Below are 7652 nucleotides of genomic sequence, written 5' to 3'. Positions count from 1 at the left end.
GATTAATCTCATGTTATCTGAACACACCTTTTGTAAACTTGCATGTTAAAGGGGAATGGAAACGTACCTCAAGTTAGGCCTTTTTAGACAATTGTTATTAATTTGTATGCATTATTGGACTTTATACAACAGGTGGGTCTAATCCTGAATGCTGATTGATTGAAACCGCATTCCAGTCGGTATCTTTTCCACAAATTATCACCGGCTAAATCTATGACGTTAAAATGCCTATTTACTCTGTTCCATCTAACTGCGCAATCCACTGTCTCATCAGCCCAGCCAGGCAATTTATATACTTGATCTCCAGTATAAAAAGCATCTAGACATTATCTCACATTTCTTTTAGACTAACATTTAGTTTTCAACAACGGCGATTTGTATAAACCTTGCTGTCTGTCTCTCCTACATTTGCAACATTGTTTCAGTATTCAAATTCGATCTCCAGCTGTCCGAAAGTAAGGAATGTGTTGGGAGTCGGTATGAGACAGACAGACAGCGTTTCTCAGCCAGCTGAAATCATGAATCAGCTGGCATAATTTTCATGGATATATACAAAGAAATGTAAATTGAAAAAAGGTCAAACGAAAGGAAGTGCAGCTAGTTTGCAGTCTTTCCAGCTTCAGTTTGAAGTGATTGTGTTAGCTGTGTTGTTGGCTAGCTCCTCTGAACAACAGTGTCCTGACGAGTGAGCACATTTTCTATGCCAGGAGAAATCGCGCCTCATTAGCTCATTGTTATGGGTGTATCCAAATAAATGTCACTAGAAAACAGCGTAAACAAATGCAAATGAAGCTACTTTGTTGTTTTTCTGGCTGCACTTTTTGACGTGACTGTAAGTTAGCCGTAGTTGGCTAGCTAGCAAGCAAGGGATAAGAACATTGCCAGCTAGTATGGCAATGGAGCATTTAGAACGATTGTCCATGGATAGAGAACAAAAAGACTGAACGACTGGGTCGCGTCTCTGGTAACCGATAGAACGAACAACCAGCCGGCTTGGGTAGCAACCCCTAGATTTGTGTCGGGACTATACCTTGTGAAAGGATAAAATTGTATGAATAAATTAATCAAAATAATGTTTTTAATGAAAATATGTTAATCATTATTTGAATATGTTGGTAAACCGGTGTTTGGTGGATATATTGAAGAAGTCTAGGGCGTAACAGCACCCGTGCCAATATATCCTCCAAACACTGGCTTCTCGGGCATTATCACTTAAGCAAAGTATTGCACCTTGCGGTGTGGTGCGTTGTGAAGTTACAAAGCGGTTGCAGAGCCTCTACAGATGACCCCCGGGGGAGTATAAAACTGATTAATCTGATCCAGTTAATTAAACCTTACCATTCCCCTTTAAACAGAGCTGAATGTAAACACAGCCTAATACCATTGGAATCAATTGGCCTATGAGCCACTGCAAGTCTAAAAATGTATAAGAAACAAGCTGATAGAAAAGAGGTGGAGGTATGGAATTTTATGTAAGCCTATGAATTATTCATTAGCAATCAGATCTTTCGGTGATTGTTCTTAGTAACAGGATTGTTCTTAGTAACAGGATTCAACATCAGTCTGTTTCACTGTTGAATCTCTTTCATATCTCACACAGAAGTACCTCTTAGATATTTGATATATTTGAACTGCTGCATGCTCATGCTATCCTGTAGTAACTTCAACTTCCTGTATTTACATAATGTCAAGACAACTGCCCTTTCCCAGGTTCTTTAATAGGCTTGAATGTAAAGCATTTATCTCACAATATGGATGATGTCATGCAAATGCTAACGAATGTTCAAAAAGATCTGCCTCGAAGAGCCATTGTATGCTCAAGGAATTCTTAATTAAATTTTCTTTACATGCCAATTACATTTTTTTATTTTATTTTTTATTTTTTACTCTCAGTATTTTGAAAGTCCAGTTGCTTACAGCTAAAAGATTGTATGTATCTAGGGGCCTATATATGAAAGTCTGGGACCGTATTCATAAATCTTCCCAGAGAAGTAGTGCTAGTCTGGGACCATGTCCTCTCTGTCCATGTACTGTTATTCTGATCTAAAAGGAAAAACTGATCCTAGATCAGCACTCCTACTCTGAGCTGCTTTATGAATATGGGTCCTGGACACCAGTGGAGACTGGAGCCCATCCTCCTAACTTCTCCTTCCACCAGCCTCCACTGCAAGACACCAACTTCTGGTATGTGGTGGCATAAATTATGTAAAATGTCCAAAAACTTTGCTTTGTAATGAATAATACTGATGTAATTGGATATGTGGCAGGTCATTTGTATATGAACCATTGTCAATGACAATGACCTAGACAGAATGTGAAAATGTACATACATGGTAACATTGAATAAGGAAAACAATGAATGTTAATTAATTTATGGTAGGCTAACCATTATAACGAGACATAAGGTTAAATCACTTTCTTCAATACTGCCACAAGCCTTTGAAATGACTGAAATTGTTATGCCTCGTTTGCTTTGTTACACCATGTGTCAGTTTTTGACTGTTCAGAAATCTGTAATTTATACAATTCTTGTTTGATGTTGAATATGTAACACCTGTAGTTTGAGTCAATCCGATCAGGTGCTGAATGTCGTGGTAGATTTTCATCCTTTTTGGTAAAATTTGATACCATTTTGTTTTACAGCTTCTTTTTTATGTCAGTTTTCTATGTTTGTGAAAATGCGTTTTAGAAAAGTTAATAAACTTGTAAATTGAAGTAATCATTTGATAGGGTAATTATTCATGGATGTTTAAACATCCATCTAGGGCCCTGTGTTTTGGCCTATTATGTCACATGACCTAGATTTTAAACTTTATTTTAATCCTTTTCACGAAATTAGAATGACACCAAGAATGAAAGCAATTGACTGAGGATGGTGCTAGACCACCTGACATTAAAATAAAAGAGGACCGTTTGATGAAAAAGCTTTAAATAAAGGTTCAAATCCAGGTCATGTTACATGATTGTCCAAATCACAAGGCCATAATAGCAAATGCCTTATACACAAAGATGATGGCCACAGTCTGTAACATTACCAGTGTAACCCAGTGTATGTGGGCGTTGCCCTGCCTCTGCCCAGAGACCAGAACGGTTCGAGTCCCTGTTGATACTCACTTTCTCCTGCTACACTGATGGCAGTGGTGGGCTCACTCCAGTGGTCTCACGTGGAGTTGGGAAAATGTGCTCTCGCTCTCTCTCTCTCTCTCTACGCTTTTGTGGCTTGGTGAGGATGCTGCTTGAGAGAAAGGGAATACTGTAACACTGCATTTGTCAGCGTTGCACTGTCTATCCTAAGGCCTGTGCTTTTGTGGCAGTCTGTTTGACGCTCGTCTCTGCACGGTAGGCGACACAGTTTGAGTCCCTGTTGCAGCTCTCCCTTTCTCAATTACACCCAGATTGTAACCAATTTGTTTTAAGGCAATACCCTAATAACCTGCAACAAATTACCTGATTATTAAAAATAAATAAAAAATGTAGATTCTAATTATCAAAAAATAAATAGGCCCTAATGTAATGTTGGTTTTTATGGAATGTAATTCCTAGAGCACTAAGCCTACCATTAGAAATCAATGGGATGTAGGCTACACTTCCTTCAATGTTGTTTAGCCTACCCTTGTTGGTGGGATGGTAAGAACATTATACACGGTATAATATACTCATTAAGATAAATTAATATTTCACATACTCAGGAGGAAGAAGTAGGTACATGCACAGTGATCAGGTGCGATGTCCTTGCAGGCGAGGACTTAGTGATTTGGAGGCCCCAGGCAGAGGCCAGTATTTTTAATGGGTTATATAGTAAAGATGTAATTTAACTTTACAAATGTATTACCTTTTAATGTGCCATGAACACGACCAGTCATGATGTTTTTTTATCTGATTGTCAAACAAATCACTTAAAAAAAAGTAGGTTACCTTCGCATATTCATCCCAAAATAATTCCAGCATCTGAACAGTGCACTGTGCACCAGCCAACTTTCCTTCAATTCATAAGTGGCTGAAACTATCTCACCAGAGAAAGCATCTGAGCGAGTGAAACAGCTCCCCTCTGTCTTACTATATGTAGATAATGTATCTGATGCTGTCTGGCCAAAGGTCAGACAGCATCAGACACATGGGCTACACATACACGTCCTCTGTCTCCACGACGATGGCAGTATTATCTACAGTATTGTATTTCCATAGAGTCTAAGGTTCCGGGGCTGGGTTTCTACTAAGCTAGCCTCGTTGAGAACCAGGCTTCCCTAATACGGTAAGCTTGGGGAAGATAATGGCAGAAAAATAGCTTGATATCAAATCAAGTTTATTTGTCACGTGCGACAAATACAACAGGTGTAGACCTTACAGTGAAATGCTTACTTACAGGCTCTAACCAACCGTGCAATTTCTAAGTTAAAAAGTTATTAGGTAAAACAGTAGATAAGTAAAGAAATAAAAACAGTAAAGAAGACAGTGAAAAATAACAGTAGCGAGGCTATATACAGGCACCGGTTAGTCGGGCTGATTGAGGTAGTATGTACATGTAGATATGGTTAAAGTGACTATGCATATATGATAAACCGAGAGTAGCAGCAGCGTAAAAGAGGGGTTGGGGGGGCACACAATACAAATAATCCGGGTAGCCATTTGACTACCTGTTCAGGAGTCTTATGGCTTGTGGGTAAAAATTGTTGAGAAGCCTTTTGGTCCTAGACTTGGCACTCTGGTACCGCTTGCCATGCGGTAGTATAGAGAACAGTCTATGACTAGGGTGGCTGGGGTCTTTGACCATTTTTAGGGTCTTCCTCTGACACCGTCTGGTGTAGAGGTCCTGGATGGCAGGCAGCGTAGCCCCAGTGATGTACTGGGCCGTACGCACTACCCTCTGTAGTGCCTTGCAGTCGGAGGCCGAGCAGTTGCCGTACCAGGCAGTGATGCAACCAGTCAGGATGCTCTCGATGTTGCAGCTGTAGAATCTTTTGAGGATCTGAGGACCAATGCCAAATATTTTTTGTTTCCTGAGGGGGAATAGGCTTTGTCGTGCCCTCTTCACGACTGTCTTGGTCTGTTTGGACCATTCTAGTTTGTTGCTGATGTGGACACCAAGGAACTTGAAGCTCTCCATCTGCTCCACTACAGCCCCGTCAATGAGAATGGGGGCGTGCTCAGGTCCTCCTTTTCCTGTAGTCCACAATCATCTCCTTAGTCTTGGTTACGTTGAGGGAGAGACGTTGTTATTCTGGCACCACCCGGCCAGGTCTCTGACCTCCTCTAACGTCTCGTTGTTGTTGGTGATCAGGCCTACCACTGTTGTGTCGTCTGCAAACTTAATGATGGTGTTGGAGTCGTGCCTGGCCACGCAGTCGTGGGTGAACGGGGAGTACAGGAGGGGACTGAGCACGCACCCCTGAGGGGCTCCAGTGTTGAGGATCAGCGTGGCAGATGTGTTGCTTCCTACCCTCACCACCTGGGGGGCGGCCCGTCAGGAAGTCCAAGATCCAGTTGCAGAGGGAGGTGTTTAGTCCCAGGATCCTTAGCTTAGTGATGAGCTTTGAGGGTACTATGGTGTTGAACGCTGAGCTGTAGTCAATGAATAGCATTCTCACGTAGGTGTTCCTTTTGTCCAGGTGGGAAAAGGCAGTGTGGACTGCAAAAGAGATTGCATCATCTGTGGATCTGTTTGGGCGGTATGCAAATTGGAGTGGGTCTAGGGTTTCTGGGATAATGGTGTTGATGTGAGCCATTACCAGCCTTTCAAAGCACTTCATGGCTACGGACGTAGTTATTTAGGCAGGTTGCCTTAATAGGGGTGGAGACCACTTGTAAATCAGTGATGACTTGCTACACGTCAAACCAATCAAATGCCTTGCTTGGGCGGAGCCCCAATAGTGCTCACTAGATTAGTGTCCTAGGTGCAACAGTGCGTGACTATTCTTTTTAGATCTGGGTAAGGGTACCAAAACATTTCTGCAGCATTGAATGTCCCCAAGAACACAGTGGCCTCCATGATTTTTAAATGTAAGAAGTTTGGAACCACCAAGGCTCTTCCTAGAGCTGGCTGGCCGGCCAAACTGAGCAATCCGGGGAGAAGGGCCTTGGTCAGGGAGGTGACCAAGAACCCGATGGTCACTCTGACAGAGCTCTAGAGTTCCTCTGTGGAGATGGGAGAAACTTCCAGAAGGACAACCATCTCTACAGCACTCCACCAATCAGGCCTTTATGGTAGCCTGGCCAGATGGAAGCCACTCCTCAGTAAAAGGCACATCTGGAGGAAACCTGGAACCATCCTTACGGTGAAGCATGGTGGTGGCATCATCATGCTGTGGGGATGTTTTTCAGCGGCAGGGTCTGGGAGACTAGTCAGGATCGAGGCAAAGATGAACGGAGAAAAGTACAGAGAGATCCTTGATGAAAACCTGCTCCAGAGTGCTCAGGACCTCAGACTGGGGCGAGGTTCACCGACCCAAGGCACACAGCCAAGACAACGCAGGGCTGGCTCCGGGACAAGTCTCTGAATGTCCTTGAATGGCCCAGCTTGGACTTAAACCAGATCAAACATCTCTGGAGAGACCTGAAAACAGCTGTGCAGGAAGAGGATCTGCAGAGAAGAATGGGAGAAGCTCCCCAAATACAGGTGTGCCAAGCTTGTAGCGTCATACCCAAGAAGACTCAATGCTGTAATCGCTGCCAAAGGTGCTTCAGCAAAGTACTGAGTAAAGGGTCTGAATACTTACGTAAATGTGATATTTCCATATTGTAATAAATTTGCAAAAATGATTTGTCATTATGGGGTATTGTGTGTAGATTGATGAGGAAAAATAACAATTTCATCAATTTATAATAGGGGTCAGAATACTTCCCGAAGGCACTATATACAGTACCAGTCAAAGGTTTGGACACACCTCCCCATTCAAGGGTTTTTCTTTATTTGTACTATTTTCTACATTGTAGAATAATAGTGAAGACATCAAAACTATGAAATAACACATATGGAATAATGTAGTAACCAAACAAGTGTTAAATAACTCAAAATATATTTTATATTTGAGATTCTTCAAAGTAGCCACCCTTTGCCATGATGACAGCTTTCCACACTCTTGGCATTCTCTCAACCAGCGTCATGAGGTAGTCACCTGGAATGCACCAGGAATGCATTTCAATGAACAAATCATTTGAGCCAATCAGTTGTGTTGTGACAAGGTAGGGTTAGTATACAGAGATAGCCCTTTTTGGTAAAAGACCATGTCCATATTATAGCAAGAACAGCTCAAATAAGTATAGAGAAATGACAGTCCATCATTACTTTAAGACATGAAGGTCAGTCAATCAGGAAAGTTTCAAGAAATTTTAAAGTTTATTCAAGTATAGTCGCAAAAACCATCAAGCGCTATGATAAAACTGGCTCTCATGTGGACCACCACAGTAAAGGATGACCCAGAGTTACCTCTGCTGCAGAGGACAAGTTCATTAGAGTTACCAGCCTCAGAAATTGCAGCCCAAATAAATGCTTCACAGAGTTCATGTAACAGACACATCTCAACATCAACTGTTCAGAGGAGATTGTGTGAATCAGACCTTCATTGTCGAATTGCTGCAAAGAACCCACTACTAAAGGACACCAATAAGAAGAAGAGACTTGCTTCGGCCAAGAAACACGAGCAATGGACATTAGA

This window comes from Salmo trutta, chromosome 23 (genome assembly GCF_901001165.1).
Source record: "Salmo trutta chromosome 23, fSalTru1.1, whole genome shotgun sequence".
NCBI lineage: Eukaryota > Metazoa > Chordata > Actinopteri > Salmoniformes > Salmonidae > Salmo > Salmo trutta.
The sequence above is the reverse complement of the archived record's forward strand: the minus strand, read 5'-3'. Positions refer to the sequence as shown.